This window comes from Lepisosteus platostomus, chromosome 23 (genome assembly GCF_059453375.1).
Source record: "Lepisosteus platostomus isolate fLepPlt1 chromosome 23, fLepPlt1.hap1, whole genome shotgun sequence".
Lineage (NCBI taxonomy): Eukaryota > Metazoa > Chordata > Actinopteri > Semionotiformes > Lepisosteidae > Lepisosteus > Lepisosteus platostomus.
The window spans coordinates 2,839,472-2,857,372 of record NC_142633.1 but is presented as its reverse complement, the minus strand read 5'-3'; positions in this window follow the sequence as shown (position 1 = coordinate 2,857,372).

Genomic DNA, 17,901 nt, shown 5'->3' with positions numbered 1-17,901 from the left:
CTGCACACTGGGGTTAACAGCTGAACGTGTGGGCTCTTCTGAGCCTTCCTGTTACATGGGGATTCAGTTGTCTGAAAAATCGCGTTTATTTCGGGCTGAAAAACACGTTTTGAAACATGTGCTGTTACTGCTCCATAACTTACATGGGGTTGACCAAACTTGCAGAAACATGTTTATTTCTACTGAAAAACACGTTTTGACACTTTCTGCACACTGGGGTTCAGAGCTGAGTGTGTGGGCTCTTCTGAGCCTTGCTGTTACATGGGGATTCAGTTGTCTGAAAAAACGCGTTTATTTCGGGCTGAAAAACACGTTTTGAAAAGTGTGCCGCTACTGCCCCATAACTTACATGGAGTTGACCAAACTTGCAGAAACATGTTTATTTCTGCTGAAAAACACGTTTTGACCCTTTCTGCACACTGGGGTTAACAGCTGAACGTGTGGGCTCTTCTGAGCCTTGCTGTTACATGGGGATTCAGTTGTCTGAAAAAACGCGTTTATTTCGGGCTGAAAAAGACGTTTTGAAAATTGTGCTGTTACTGCCCCATAACTTACATGGGGTTGACCAAACTTGCAGAAACATGTTTATTTCTGCTGAAAAACACGTTTTGACCGTTTCTGCACACTGGGGTTAAGAGCTGAGTGTGTGGGCTGTTCTGTGACTTGCTGTTACAGTGGGATTCAGTTGTCTGAAAAAACGCGTTTATTTCGGGCTGAAAAACAGGTTTTGAAAAGTGTGCCGCTACTGCCCCATAAGTTAAATGGGGGTGACCAAACTTGCAGAAACATGTTTATTTCTGCTGAAAAACACGTTTTGACACTTTCTGCACACTGGGGTTAAGAGCTGAGTGTGTGGGCTCTTCTGAGCCTTGCAGTTACAGTGGGATTCTGAAGACTGAAAAAACGCGTTTATTTCGGGCTGAATAACACGTTTTGAAAAGTGTGCTGTAACTGCCCCATAAGTTAAATGGGGGTGACCAAACTTGCAGAAACATGTTTATTTCTGCTGAAAAACACATTTTGACAACTTCTGCACACTGGGGTTAAGAGCTGAGTGTGTGGGCTCTTCTGAGCCTTGCTGTTACATGGTGATTCAAGTGTTTGAAAAAACGCGTTTATTTCGGGCTGAAAAACACGTTTTGAAACGTGTGCTGTTACTGCCCCATAACTTACATGGGGTTGACCAAACTTGCAGAAACATGTTTATTTCTGCTGAAAAACACGTTGTGACCCTTTCTGCACACTGGGGTTAACAGCTGAACGTGTGGGCTCTTCTGAGCCTTGCTATTACATGGGGATTCAAGTGTCTGAAAAAACGCGTTTATTTCGGGCTGAAAAACACGTTTTGAAACGTGTGCTGTTACTGCCCAATAACTTACATGGGGTTGACCAAACTTGCAGAAACATGTTTATTTCTACTGAAAAACACGTTTTGACACTTTCTGCACACTGGGGTTCAGAGCTGAGTGTGTGGGCTCTTCTGAGCCTTGCTGTTACATGGGGATTCAGTTGTCTGAAAAAACGCGTTTATTTCGGGCTGAAAAACACGTTTTGAAACGTGTGCTGTTACTGCCCCATAACTTACATGGGGTTGACCAAACTTGCAGAAACATGTTTATTTCTGCTGAAAAACACGTTTTGACCGTTTCTGCACACTGGGGTTAAGAGCTGAGTGTGTGGGCTGTTCTGTGACTTGCTGTTACAGTGGGATTCTGAAGTCTGAAAAAACGCGTTTATTTCGGGCTGAAAAACACGTTTTGAAAAGTGTGCTGTTACTGCCCCATAAGTTAAATGGGGGTGACCAAACTTGCAGAAACATGTTTATTTCTGCTGAAAAACACGTTTTGACACTTTCTGCACACTGGGGTTAAGAGCTGAGTGTGTGGGCTCTTCTGAGCCTTGCAGTTACATTGGGATTCTGAAGTCTGAAAAAACGCGTTTATTTCGGGCTGAAAAACAGGTTTTGAAAAGTGTGCCGCTACTGCCCCATAAGTTAAATGGGGGTGACCAAACTTGCAGAAACATGTTTATTTCTGCTGAAAAACACGTTTTGACACTTTCTGCACACTGGGGTTCAGAGCTGAGTGTGTGGGCTCTTCTGAGCCTTGCTGTTACATGGGGATTCAGTTGTCTGAAAAAACGCGTTTATTTCGGGCTGAAAAACACGTTTTGAAAAGTGTGCTGTTACTGCCCCATAACTTACATGGGGTTGACCAAACTTGCAGAAACATGTTTATTTCTGCTGAAAAACACGTTGTGACCCTTTCTGCACACTGGGGTTAACAGCTGAACGTGTGGGCTCTTCTGAGCCTTGCTGTTACATGGGGATTCAGTTGTCTGAAAAAACGCGTTTATTTCGGGCTGAAAAAGACGTTTTGAAAATTGTGCTGTTACTGCCCCATAACTTACATGGGGTTGACCAAACTTGCAGAAACATGTTTATTTCTGCTGAAAAACACGTTGTGACCCTTTCTGCACACTGGGGTTAACAGCTGAACGTGTGGGCTCTTCTGAGCCTTCCTGTTACATGGGGATTCAGTTGTCTGAAAAATCGCGTTTATTTCGGGCTGAAAAACACGTTTTGAAACATGTGCTGTTACTGCTCCATAACTTACATGGGGTTGACCAAACTTGCAGAAACATGTTTATTTCTACTGAAAAACACGTTTTGACACTTTCTGCACACTGGGGTTCAGAGCTGAGTGTGTGGGCTCTTCTGAGCCTTGCTGTTACATGGGGATTCAGTTGTCTGAAAAAACGCGTTTATTTCGGGCTGAAAAACACGTTTTGAAAAGTGTGCCGCTACTGCCCCATAACTTACATGGAGTTGACCAAACTTGCAGAAACATGTTTATTTCTGCTGAAAAACACGTTTTGACCCTTTCTGCACACTGGGGTTAACAGCTGAACGTGTGGGCTCTTCTGAGCCTTGCTGTTACATGGGGATTCAGTTGTCTGAAAAAACGCGTTTATTTCGGGCTGAAAAAGACGTTTTGAAAATTGTGCTGTTACTGCCCCATAACTTACATGGGGTTGACCAAACTTGCAGAAACATGTTTATTTCTGCTGAAAAACACGTTTTGACCGTTTCTGCACACTGGGGTTAAGAGCTGAGTGTGTGGGCTGTTCTGTGACTTGCTGTTACAGTGGGATTCAGTTGTCTGAAAAAACGCGTTTATTTCGGGCTGAAAAACAGGTTTTGAAAAGTGTGCCGCTACTGCCCCATAAGTTAAATGGGGGTGACCAAACTTGCAGAAACATGTTTATTTCTGCTGAAAAACACGTTTTGACACTTTCTGCACACTGGGGTTAAGAGCTGAGTGTGTGGGCTCTTCTGAGCCTTGCAGTTACAGTGGGATTCTGAAGACTGAAAAAACGCGTTTATTTCGGGCTGAATAACACGTTTTGAAAAGTGTGCTGTAACTGCCCCATAAGTTAAATGGGGGTGACCAAACTTGCAGAAACATGTTTATTTCTGCTGAAAAACACATTTTGACAACTTCTGCACACTGGGGTTAAGAGCTGAGTGTGTGGGCTCTTCTGAGCCTTGCTGTTACATGGTGATTCAAGTGTTTGAAAAAACGCGTTTATTTCGGGCTGAAAAACACGTTTTGAAACGTGTGCTGTTACTGCCCCATAACTTACATGGGGTTGACCAAACTTGCAGAAACATGTTTATTTCTGCTGAAAAACACGTTGTGACCCTTTCTGCACACTGGGGTTAACAGCTGAACGTGTGGGCTCTTCTGAGCCTTGCTGTTACATGGGGATTCAAGTGTCTGAAAAAACGCGTTTATTTCGGGCTGAAAAACACGTTTTGAAACGTGTGCTGTTACTGCCCAATAACTTACATGGGGTTGACCAAACTTGCAGAAACATGTTTATTTCTACTGAAAAACACGTTTTGACACTTTCTGCACACTGGGGTTCAGAGCTGAGTGTGTGGGCTCTTCTGAGCCTTGCTGTTACATGGGGATTCAGTTGTCTGAAAAAACGCGTTTATTTCGGGCTGAAAAACACGTTTTGAAACGTGTGCTGTTACTGCCCCATAACTTACATGGGGTTGACCAAACTTGCAGAAACATGTTTATTTCTGCTGAAAAACACGTTTTGACCGTTTCTGCACACTGGGGTTAAGAGCTGAGTGTGTGGGCTGTTCTGTGACTTGCTGTTACAGTGGGATTCTGAAGTCTGAAAAAACGCGTTTATTTCGGGCTGAAAAACACGTTTTGAAAAGTGTGCTGTTACTGCCCCATAAGTTAAATGGGGGTGACCAAACTTGCAGAAACATGTTTATTTCTGCTGAAAAACACGTTTTGACACTTTCTGCACACTGGGGTTAAGAGCTGAGTGTGTGGGCTCTTCTGAGCCTTGCAGTTACATTGGGATTCTGAAGTCTGAAAAAACACGTTTATTTCGGGTTGAAAAACACGTTTTGAAAAGTGTGCTGTAACTGCCCCATAAGTTAAATGGGGGTGACCAAACTTGCAGAAACATGTTTATTTCTACTGAAAAACACATTTTGACAACTTCTGCACAATGGGGTTAAGAGCTGAGTGTGTGGGCTCTTCTGAGCCTGGCTGTTACATGGGGATTCAAGTGTCTGAAAAAACGCGTTTATTTCGGGCTGAAAAACACGTTTTGAAACGTGTGCTGTTACTGCCCCATAACTTACATGGGGTTGACCAAACTTGCAGAAACATGTTTATTTCTACTGAAAAACACGTTTTGACACTTTCTGCACACTGGGGTTCAGAGCTGAGTGTGTGGGCTCTTCTGAGCCTTGCTGTTACATGGGGATTCAAGTGTCTGAAAAAACGCGTTTATTTCGGGCTGAAAAACACGTTTTGAAAATTTTGCTGTTACTGCCCCATAACTTACATGGGGTTGACCAAACTTGCAGAAACATGTTTATTTCTGCTGAAAAACACGTTTTGACACTTTCTGCACACTGGGGTTAAGAGCTGAGTGTGTGGGCTCTTCTGAGCCTTGCAGTTACATTGGGATTCTGAAGTCTGAAAAAACGCGTTTATTTCGGGCTGAAAAACACGTTTTGAATAGTGTGCTGTAACTGCCCCATAAGTTAAATGGGGGTGACCAAACTTGCAGAAACATGTTTATTTCTGCTGAAAAACACATTTTGACAACTTCTGCACACTGGGGTTAAGAGCTGAGTGTGTGGGCTCTTCTGAGCCTTCCTGTTACATGGGGATTCAAGTGTCTGAAAAAACGCGTTTATTTCGGGCTGAAAAAGACGTTTTGAAAATTGTGCTGTTACTGCCCCATAACTTACATGGGGTTGACCAAACTTGCAGAAACATGTTTATTTCTGCTGAAAAACACGTTGTGACCCTTTCTGCACACTGGGGTTAACAGCTGAACGTGTGGGCTCTTCTGAGCCTTGCTGTTACATGGAGATTCAGTTGTCTGAAAAAACGCGTTTATTTCGGGCTGAAAAACACGTTTTGAAAAGTGTGCTGTTACTGCCCCATAACTTACATGGGGTTGACCAAACTTGCAGAAACATGTTTATTTCTGCTGAAAAACACGTTGTGACCCTTTCTGCACACTGGGGTTAACAGCTGAACGTGTGGGCTCTTCTGAGCCTTGCTGTTACATGGGGATTCAGTTGTCTGAAAAAACGCGTTTATTTCGGGCTGAAAAACACGTTTTGAAACATGTGCTGTTACTGCTCCATAACTTACATGGGGTTGACCAAACTTGCAGAAACATGTTTATTTCTACTGAAAAACACGTTTTGACACTTTCTGCACACTGGGGTTCAGAGCTGAGTGTGTGGGCTCTTCTGAGCCTTGCTGTTACATGGGGATTCAGTTGTCTGAAAAAACGCGTTTATTTCGGGCTGAAAAACACGTTTTGAAAAGTGTGCCGCTACTGCCCCATAACTTACATGGAGTTGACCAAACTTGCAGAAACATGTTTATTTCTGCTGAAAAACACGTTTTGACCCTTTCTGCACACTGGGGTTAACAGCTGAACGTGTGGGCTCTTCTGAGCCTTGCTGTTACATGGGGATTCAGTTGTCTGAAAAAACGCGTTTATTTCGGGCTGAAAAAGACGTTTTGAAAATTGTGCTGTTACTGCCCCATAACTTACATGGGGTTGACCAAACTTGCAGAAACATGTTTATTTCTGCTGAAAAACACGTTTTGACCGTTTCTGCACACTGGGGTTAAGAGCTGAGTGTGTGGGCTGTTCTGTGACTTGCTGTTACAGTGGGATTCAGTTGTCTGAAAAAACGCGTTTATTTCGGGCTGAAAAACAGGTTTTGAAAAGTGTGCCGCTACTGCCCCATAAGTTAAATGGGGGTGACCAAACTTGCAGAAACATGTTTATTTCTGCTGAAAAACACGTTTTGACACTTTCTGCACACTGGGGTTAAGAGCTGAGTGTGTGGGCTCTTCTGAGCCTTGCAGTTACAGTGGGATTCTGAAGACTGAAAAAACGCGTTTATTTCGGGCTGAATAACACGTTTTGAAAAGTGTGCTGTAACTGCCCCATAAGTTAAATGGGGGTGACCAAACTTGCAGAAACATGTTTATTTCTGCTGAAAAACACATTTTGACAACTTCTGCACACTGGGGTTAAGAGCTGAGTGTGTGGGCTCTTCTGAGCCTTGCTGTTACATGGTGATTCAAGTGTTTGAAAAAACGCGTTTATTTCGGGCTGAAAAACACGTTTTGAAACGTGTGCTGTTACTGCCCCATAACTTACATGGGGTTGACCAAACTTGCAGAAACATGTTTATTTCTGCTGAAAAACACGTTGTGACCCTTTCTGCACACTGGGGTTAACAGCTGAACGTGTGGGCTCTTCTGAGCCTTGCTGTTACATGGGGATTCAAGTGTCTGAAAAAACGCGTTTATTTCGGGCTGAAAAACACGTTTTGAAACGTGTGCTGTTACTGCCCAATAACTTACATGGGGTTGACCAAACTTGCAGAAACATGTTTATTTCTACTGAAAAACACGTTTTGACACTTTCTGCACACTGGGGTTCAGAGCTGAGTGTGTGGGCTCTTCTGAGCCTTGCTGTTACATGGGGATTCAGTTGTCTGAAAAAACGCGTTTATTTCGGGCTGAAAAACACGTTTTGAAACGTGTGCTGTTACTGCCCCATAACTTACATGGGGTTGACCAAACTTGCAGAAACATGTTTATTTCTGCTGAAAAACACGTTTTGACCGTTTCTGCACACTGGGGTTAAGAGCTGAGTGTGTGGGCTGTTCTGTGACTTGCTGTTACAGTGGGATTCTGAAGTCTGAAAAAACGCGTTTATTTCGGGCTGAAAAACACGTTTTGAAAAGTGTGCTGTTACTGCCCCATAAGTTAAATGGGGGTGACCAAACTTGCAGAAACATGTTTATTTCTGCTGAAAAACACGTTTTGACACTTTCTGCACACTGGGGTTAAGAGCTGAGTGTGTGGGCTCTTCTGAGCCTTGCAGTTACATTGGGATTCTGAAGTCTGAAAAAACACGTTTATTTCGGGTTGAAAAACACGTTTTGAAAAGTGTGCTGTAACTGCCCCATAAGTTAAATGGGGGTGACCAAACTTGCAGAAACATGTTTATTTCTACTGAAAAACACATTTTGACAACTTCTGCACAATGGGGTTAAGAGCTGAGTGTGTGGGCTCTTCTGAGCCTGGCTGTTACATGGGGATTCAAGTGTCTGAAAAAACGCGTTTATTTCGGGCTGAAAAACACGTTTTGAAACGTGTGCTGTTACTGCCCCATAACTTACATGGGGTTGACCAAACTTGCAGAAACATGTTTATTTCTACTGAAAAACACGTTTTGACACTTTCTGCACACTGGGGTTCAGAGCTGAGTGTGTGGGCTCTTCTGAGCCTTGCTGTTACATGGGGATTCAAGTGTCTGAAAAAACGCGTTTATTTCGGGCTGAAAAACACGTTTTGAAAATTTTGCTGTTACTGCCCCATAACTTACATGGGGTTGACCAAACTTGCAGAAACATGTTTATTTCTGCTGAAAAACACGTTTTGACACTTTCTGCACACTGGGGTTAAGAGCTGAGTGTGTGGGCTCTTCTGAGCCTTGCAGTTACATTGGGATTCTGAAGTCTGAAAAAACGCGTTTATTTCGGGCTGAAAAACACGTTTTGAATAGTGTGCTGTAACTGCCCCATAAGTTAAATGGGGGTGACCAAACTTGCAGAAACATGTTTATTTCTGCTGAAAAACACATTTTGACAACTTCTGCACACTGGGGTTAAGAGCTGAGTGTGTGGGCTCTTCTGAGCCTTCCTGTTACATGGGGATTCAAGTGTCTGAAAAAACGCGTTTATTTCGGGCTGAAAAAGACGTTTTGAAAATTGTGCTGTTACTGCCCCATAACTTACATGGGGTTGACCAAACTTGCAGAAACATGTTTATTTCTGCTGAAAAACACGTTGTGACCCTTTCTGCACACTGGGGTTAACAGCTGAACGTGTGGGCTCTTCTGAGCCTTGCTGTTACATGGAGATTCAGTTGTCTGAAAAAACGCGTTTATTTCGGGCTGAAAAACACGTTTTGAAAAGTGTGCTGTTACTGCCCCATAACTTACATGGGGTTGACCAAACTTGCAGAAACATGTTTATTTCTGCTGAAAAACACGTTGTGACCCTTTCTGCACACTGGGGTTAACAGCTGAACGTGTGGGCTCTTCTGAGCCTTGCTGTTACATGGGGATTCAGTTGTCTGAAAAAACGCGTTTATTTCGGGCTGAAAAACACGTTTTGAAACATGTGCTGTTACTGCTCCATAACTTACATGGGGTTGACCAAACTTGCAGAAACATGTTTATTTCTACTGAAAAACACGTTTTGACACTTTCTGCACACTGGGGTTCAGAGCTGAGTGTGTGGGCTCTTCTGAGCCTTGCTGTTACATGGGGATTCAGTTGTCTGAAAAAACGCGTTTATTTCGGGCTGAAAAACACGTTTTGAAAAGTGTGCCGCTACTGCCCCATAACTTACATGGAGTTGACCAAACTTGCAGAAACATGTTTATTTCTGCTGAAAAACACGTTTTGACCCTTTCTGCACACTGGGGTTAACAGCTGAACGTGTGGGCTCTTCTGAGCCTTGCTGTTACATGGGGATTCAGTTGTCTGAAAAAACGCGTTTATTTCGGGCTGAAAAAGACGTTTTGAAAATTGTGCTGTTACTGCCCCATAACTTACATGGGGTTGACCAAACTTGCAGAAACATGTTTATTTCTGCTGAAAAACACGTTTTGACCGTTTCTGCACACTGGGGTTAAGAGCTGAGTGTGTGGGCTGTTCTGTGACTTGCTGTTACAGTGGGATTCAGTTGTCTGAAAAAACGCGTTTATTTCGGGCTGAAAAACAGGTTTTGAAAAGTGTGCCGCTACTGCCCCATAAGTTAAATGGGGGTGACCAAACTTGCAGAAACATGTTTATTTCTGCTGAAAAACACGTTTTGACACTTTCTGCACACTGGGGTTAAGAGCTGAGTGTGTGGGCTCTTCTGAGCCTTGCAGTTACAGTGGGATTCTGAAGACTGAAAAAACGCGTTTATTTCGGGCTGAATAACACGTTTTGAAAAGTGTGCTGTAACTGCCCCATAAGTTAAATGGGGGTGACCAAACTTGCAGAAACATGTTTATTTCTGCTGAAAAACACATTTTGACAACTTCTGCACACTGGGGTTAAGAGCTGAGTGTGTGGGCTCTTCTGAGCCTTGCTGTTACATGGTGATTCAAGTGTTTGAAAAAACGCGTTTATTTCGGGCTGAAAAACACGTTTTGAAACGTGTGCTGTTACTGCCCCATAACTTACATGGGGTTGACCAAACTTGCAGAAACATGTTTATTTCTGCTGAAAAACACGTTGTGACCCTTTCTGCACACTGGGGTTAACAGCTGAACGTGTGGGCTCTTCTGAGCCTTGCTATTACATGGGGATTCAAGTGTCTGAAAAAACGCGTTTATTTCGGGCTGAAAAACACGTTTTGAAACGTGTGCTGTTACTGCCCAATAACTTACATGGGGTTGACCAAACTTGCAGAAACATGTTTATTTCTACTGAAAAACACGTTTTGACACTTTCTGCACACTGGGGTTCAGAGCTGAGTGTGTGGGCTCTTCTGAGCCTTGCTGTTACATGGGGATTCAGTTGTCTGAAAAAACGCGTTTATTTCGGGCTGAAAAACACGTTTTGAAACGTGTGCTGTTACTGCCCCATAACTTACATGGGGTTGACCAAACTTGCAGAAACATGTTTATTTCTGCTGAAAAACACGTTTTGACCGTTTCTGCACACTGGGGTTAAGAGCTGAGTGTGTGGGCTGTTCTGTGACTTGCTGTTACAGTGGGATTCAGTTGTCTGAAAAAACGCGTTTATTTCGGGCTGAAAAACAGGTTTTGAAAAGTGTGCCGCTACTGCCCCATAACTTACATGGAGTTGACCAAACTTGCAGAAACATGTTTATTTCTGCTGAAAAACACGTTTTGACCCTTTCTGCAAACTGGGGTTAAGAGCTGAGTGTGTGGGCTCTTCTGAGCCTTGCTGTTACATGGAGATTCAGTTGTCTGAAAAAACGCGTTTATTTCGGGCTGAAAAACACGTTTTGAAAAGTGTGCTGTTACTGCCCCATAACTTACATGGGGTTGACCAAACTTGCAGAAACATGTTTATTTCTGCTGAAAAACACGTTGTGACCCTTTCTGCACACTGGGGTTAAGAGCTGAGTGTGTGGGCTCTTCTGAGCCTTGCTGTTACATGGAGATTCAGTTGTCTGAAAAAACGCGTTTATTTCGGGCTGAAAAACACGTTTTGAAAATTTTGCTGTTACTGCCCCATAACTTACATGGGGTTGACCAAACTTGCAGAAACATGTTTATTTCTGCTGAAAAACACGTTCTGACCCTTTCTGCACACTGGGGTTAAGAGCTGAGTGTGTGGTCTCTTCTGAGCCTTGCAGTTACAGTGGGATTCTGAAGTCAGAAAAAACGCGTTTATTTCGGGCTGAAAAACACGTTTTGAAAAGTGTGCTGTTACTTCCCCATAACTTACATGGGGTTGACCAAACTTGCAGAAACATGTTTATTTCTGCTGAAAAACACGTTTTGACCTTTTCTGCACACTGGGGTTAAGAGCTGAGTGTGTGGGCTCTTCTGAGACTTGCTGTTACATGGGGATTCAGTTGTCTTAAAAATCGCGTTTATTTCGGGCTGAAAAACACGTTTTGAAACATGTGCTGTTACTGCCCCATAACTTACATAGGGTTGACCAAACTTGCAGAAACATGTTTATTTCTACTGAAAAACACGTTTTGACACTTTCTGCACACTGGGGTTCAGAGCTGAGTGTGTGGGCTCTTCTGAGCCTTGCTGTTACATGGGGATTCAGTTGTCTGAAAAAACGCGTTTATTTCGGGCTGAAAAACACGTTTTGAAACGTGTGCTGTTACTGCCCCATAACTTACATGGGGTTGACCAAACTTGCAGAAACATGTTTATTTCTGCTGAAAAACACGTTTTGACCGTTTCTGCACACTGGGGTTAAGAGCTGAGTGTGTGGGCTGTTCTGTGACTTGCTGTTACAGTGGGATTCTGAAGTCTGAAAAAACGCGTTTATTTCGGGCTGAAAAACACGTTTTGAAAAGTGTGCTGTTACTGCCCCATAAGTTAAATGGGGGTGACCAAACTTGCAGAAACATGTTTATTTCTGCTGAAAAACACGTTTTGACACTTTCTGCACACTGGGGTTAAGAGCTGAGTGTGTGGGCTCTTCTGAGCCTTGCAGTTACATTGGGATTCTGAAGACTGAAAAAACACGTTTATTTCGGGCTGAAAAACACGTTTTGAAAAGTGTGCTGTAACTGCCCCATAAGTTAAATGGGGGTGACCAAACTTGCAGAAACATGTTTATTTCTACTGAAAAACACGTTTTGACACTTTCTGCACACTGGGGTTCAGAGCTGAGTGTGTGGGCTCTTCTGAGCCTTGCTGTTACATGGGGATTCAAGTGTCTGAAAAAACGCGTTTATTTCGGGCTGAAAAACACGTTTTGAAACGTGTGCTGTTACTGCCCCATAACTTACATGGGGTTGACCAAACTTGCAGAAACATGTTTATTTCTACTGAAAAACACGTTTTGACACTTTCTGCACACTGGGGTTCAGAGCTGAGTGTGTGGGCTCTTCTGAGCCTTGCTGTTACATGGGGATTCAGTTGTCTGAAAAAACGCGTTTATTTCGGGCTGAAAAACACGTTTTGAAAAGTGTGCCGCTACTGCCCCATAACTTACATGGAGTTGACCAAACTTGCAGAAACATGTTTATTTCTGCTGAAAAACACGTTTTGACCCTTTCTGCACACTGGGGTTAAGAGCTGAGTGTGTGGGCTCTTCTGAGTTTTGCTGTTACATGGAGATTCAGTTGTCTGAAAAAACGCGTTTATTTCGGGCTGAAAAACACGTTTTGAAAAGTGTGCTGTTACTGCCCCATAACTTACATGGGGTTGACCAAACTTGCAGAAACATGTTTATTTGTGTAGAAAAACACGTTGTGACCCTTTCTGCACACTGGGGTTAACAGCTGAACGTGTGGGCTCTTCTGAGCCTTGCTGTTACATGGGGATTCAGTTGTCTGAAAAAACGCGTTTATTTCGGGCTGAAAAACACGTTTTGAAAATTTTGCTGTTACTGCCCCATAACTTACATGGGGTTGACCAAACTTGCAGAAACATGTTTATTTCTGCTGAAAAACACGTTCTGACCCTTTCTGCACACTGGGGTTAAGAGCTGAGTGTGTGGGCTCTTCTGAGACTTGCTGTTACATTGGAATTCAGTTGTCTGAAAAATCGCGTTTATTTCGGGCTGAAAAACACGTTTTGAAAAGTGTGCCGTTACTGCCCCATAACTTACATGGGGTTGACCAAACTTGCAGAAACATGTTTATTTGTGTAGAAAAACACGTTTTGACACTTTCTGCACACTGGGGTTAAGAGCTGAGTGTGTGGGCTCTTCTGAGACTTGCTGTTACATGGGGATTCAGTTGTCTGAAAAATCGCGTTTATTTCGGGCTGAAAAACACGTTTTGAAACATGTGCTGTTACTGCCCCATAACTTACATGGGGTTGACCAAACTTGCAGAAACATGTTTATTTCTACTGAAAAACACGTTTTGACACTTTCTGCACACTGGGGTTCAGAGCTGAGTGTGTGGGCTCTTCTGAGCCTTGCTGTTACATGGAGATTCAGTTGTCTGAAAAAACGCGTTTATTTCGGGCTGAAAAAAACGTTTTGAAAAGTGTGCTGTTACTGCCCCATAACTTACATGGGGTTGACCAAACTTGCAGAAACATGTTTATTTCTGCTGAAAAACACGTTGTGACCCTTTCTGCACACTGGGGTTAACAGCTGAACGTGTGGGCTCTTCTGAGCCTTGCTGTTACATGGGGATTCAGTTGTCTGAAAAAACGCGTTTATTTCGGGCTGAAAAACACGTTTTGAAAATTGTGCTGTTACTGCCCCATAACTGACATGGGGTTGACCAAACTTGCAGAAACATGTTTATTTCTGCTGAAAAACACGTTTTGACCGTTTCTGCACACTGGGGTTAAGAGCTGAGTGTGTGGGCTGTTCTGTGACTTGCTGTTACAGTGGGATTCTGAAGTCTGAAAAAACGCGTTTATTTCGGGCTGAAAAACACGTTTTGAAAAGTGTGCTGTTACTGCCCCATAACTTACATGGGGTTGACCAAACTTGCAGAAACATGTTTATTTCTGCTGAAAAACACGTTGTGACCCTTTCTGCACACTGGGGTTAACAGCTGAACGTGTGGGCTCTTCTGAGCCTTGCTGTTACATGGGGATTCAGTTGTCTGAAAAAACGCGTTTATTTCGGGCTGAAAAACACGTTTTGAAAATTTTGCTGTTACTGCCCCATAACTTACATGGGGTTGACCAAACTTGCAGAAACATGTTTATTTCTGCTGAAAAACACGTTCTGACCCTTTCTGCACACTGGGGTTAAGAGCTGAGTGTGTGGGCTCTTCTGAGACTTGCTGTTACATTGGAATTCAGTTGTCTGAAAAATCGCGTTTATTTCGGGCTGAAAAACACGTTTTGAAAAGTGTGCCGTTACTGCCCCATAACTTACATGGGGTTGACCAAACTTGCAGAAACATGTTTATTTGTGTAGAAAAACACGTTTTGACACTTTCTGCACACTGGGGTTAAGAGCTGAGTGTGTGGGCTCTTCTGAGACTTGCTGATACATGGGGATTCAGTTGTCTGAAAAATCGCGTTTATTTCGGGCTGAAAAACACGTTTTGAAACATGTGCTGTTACTGCCCCATAACTTACATGGGGTTGACCAAACTTGCAGAAACATGTTTATTTCTACTGAAAAACACGTTTTGACACTTTTTGCACACTGGGGTTCAGAGCTGAGTGTGTGGGCTCTTCTGAGCCTTGCTGTTACATGGAGATTCAGTTGTCTGAAAAAACGCGTTTATTTCGGGCTGAAAAAAACGTTTTGAAAAGTGTGCTGTTACTGCCCCATAACTTACATGGGGTTGACCAAACTTGCAGAAACATGTTTATTTCTGCTGAAAAACACGTTGTGACCCTTTCTGCACACTGGGGTTAACAGCTGAACGTGTGGGCTCTTCTGAGCCTTGCTGTTACATGGGGATTCAGTTGTCTGAAAAAACGCGTTTATTTCGGGCTGAAAAACACGTTTTGAAAATTGTGCTGTTACTGCCCCATAACTGACATGGGGTTGACCAAACTTGCAGAAACATGTTTATTTCTGCTGAAAAACACGTTTTGACCGTTTCTGCACACTGGGGTTAAGAGCTGAGTGTGTGGGCTGTTCTGTGACTTGCTGTTACAGTGGGATTCTGAAGTCTGAAAAAACGCGTTTATTTCGGGCTGAAAAACACGTTTTGAAAAGTGTGCTGTTACTGCCCCATAACTTACATGGGGTTGACCAAACTTGCAGAAACATGTTTATTTCTGCTGAAAAACACGTTGTGACCCTTTCTGCACACTGGGGTTAACAGCTGAACGTGTGGGCTCTTCTGAGCCTTGCTGTTACATGGGGATTCAGTTGTCTGAAAAAACGCGTTTATTTCAGGCTGAAAAACACGTTTTGAAAATTTTGCTGTTACTGCCCCATAACTTACATGGGGTTGACCAAACTTGCAGAAACATGTTTATTTCTGCTGAAAAACACGTTCTGACCCTTTCTGCACACTGGGGTTAAGAGCTGAGTGTGTGGGCTCTTCTGAGACTTGCTGTTACATTGGAATTCAGTTGTCTGAAAAATCGCGTTTATTTCGGGCTGAAAAACACGTTTTGAAAAGTGTGCCGTTACTGCCCCATAACTTACATGGGGTTGACCAAACTTGCAGAAACATGTTTATTTGTGTAGAAAAACACGTTTTGACACTTTCTGCACACTGGGGTTAAGAGCTGAGTGTGTGGGCTCTTCTGAGACTTGCTGATACATGGGGATTCAGTTGTCTGAAAAATCGCGTTTATTTCGGGCTGAAAAACACGTTTTGAAACATGTGCTGTTACTGCCCCATAACTTACATGGGGTTGACCAAACTTGCAGAAACATGTTTATTTCTACTGAAAAACACGTTTTGACACTTTTTGCACACTGGGGTTCAGAGCTGAGTGTGTGGGCTCTTCTGAGCCTTGCTGTTACATGGAGATTCAGTTGTCTGAAAAAACGCGTTTATTTCGGGCTGAAAAAAACGTTTTGAAAAGTGTGCTGTTACTGCCCCATAACTTACATGGGGTTGACCAAACTTGCAGAAACATGTTTATTTCTGCTGAAAAACACGTTGTGACCCTTTCTGCACACTGGGGTTAACAGCTGAACGTGTGGGCTCTTCTGAGCCTTGCTGTTACATGGGGATTCAGTTGTCTGAAAAAACGCGTTTATTTCGGGCTGAAAAACACGTTTTGAAAATTGTGCTGTTACTGCCCCATAACTGACATGGGGTTGACCAAACTTGCAGAAACATGTTTATTTCTGCTGAAAAACACGTTTTGACCGTTTCTGCACACTGGGGTTAAGAGCTGAGTGTGTGGGCTGTTCTGTGACTTGCTGTTACAGTGGGATTCTGAAGTCTGAAAAAACGCGTTTATTTCGGGCTGAAAAACACGTTTTGAAAAGTGTGCTGTTACTGCCCCATAAGTTAAATGGGGGTGACCAAACTTGCAGAAACATGTTTATTTCTGCTAAAAAACACGTTTTGACACTTTCTGCACACTGGGGTTAAGAGCTGAGTGTGTGGGCTCTTCTGAGCCTTGCAGTTACAGTGGGATTCTGAAGACTGAAAAAACGCGTTTATTTCGGGCTGAATAACACGTTTTGAAAAGTGTGCTGTAACTGCCCCATAAGTTAAATGGGGGTGACCAAACTTGCAGAAACATGTTTATTTCTGCTGAAAAACACATTTTGACAACTTCTGCACACTGGGGTTAAGAGCTGAGTGTGTGGGCTCTTCTGAGCCTTGCTGTTACATGGTGATTCAAGTGTCTGAAAAAACGCGTTTATTTCGGGCTGAAAAACACGTTTTGACACTTTCTGCACACTGGGGTTAAGAGCTGAGTGTGTGGGCTCTTCTGAGCCTTGCAGTTACAGTGGGATTCTGAAGACTGAAAAAACGCGTTTATTTCGGGCTGAATAACACGTTTTGAAAAGTGTGCTGTAACTGCCCCATAAGTTAAATGGGGGTGACCAAACTTGCAGAAACATGTTTATTTCTGCTGAAAAACACATTTTGACAACTTCTGCACACAGGGGTTAAGAGCTGAGTGTGTGGGCTCTTCTGAGCCTTGCTGTTACATGGTGATTCAAGTGTTTGAAAAAACGCGTTTATTTCGGGCTGAAAAACACGTTTTGAAACGTGTGCTGTTACTGCCCCATAACTTACATGGGGTTGACCAAACTTGCAGAAACATGTTTATTTCTGCTGAAAAACACATTTTGACAACTTCTGCACACTGGGGTTAAGAGCTGAGTGTGTGGGCTCTTCTGAGCCTTGCTGTTACATGGTGATTCAAGTGTTTGAAAAAACGCGTTTATTTCGGGCTGAAAAACACGTTTTGAAACGTGTGCTGTTACTGCCCCATAACTTACATGGGGTTGACCAAACTTGCAGAAACATGTTTATTTCTGCTGAAAAACACGTTGTGACCCTTTCTGCACACTGGGGTTAACAGCTGAACGTGTGGGCTCTTCTGAGCCTTGCTGTTACATGGGGATTCAAGTGTCTGAAAAAACGCGTTTATTTCGGGCTGAAAAACACGTTTTGAAACGTGTGCTGTTACTGCCCAATAACTTACATGGGGTTGACCAAACTTGCAGAAACATGTTTATTTCTACTGAAAAACACGTTTTGACACTTTCTGCACACTGGGGTTCAGAGCTGAGTGTGTGGGCTCTTCTGAGCCTTGCTGTTACATGGGGATTCAGTTGTCTGAAAAAACGCGTTTATTTCGGGCTGAAAAACACGTTTTGAAACGTGTGCTGTTACTGCCCCATAACTTACATGGGGTTGACCAAACTTGCAGAAACATGTTTATTTCTGCTGAAAAACACGTTTTGACCGTTTCTGCACACTGGGGTTAAGAGCTGAGTGTGTGGGCTGTTCTGTGACTTGCTGTTACAGTGGGATTCTGAAGTCTGAAAAAACGCGTTTATTTCGGGCTGAAAAACACGTTTTGAAAAGTGTGCTGTTACTGCCCCATAAGTTAAATGGGGGTGACCAAACTTGCAGAAACATGTTTATTTCTGCTGAAAAACACGTTTTGACACTTTCTGCACACTGGGGTTAAGAGCTGAGTGTGTGGGCTCTTCTGAGCCTTGCAGTTACATTGGGATTCT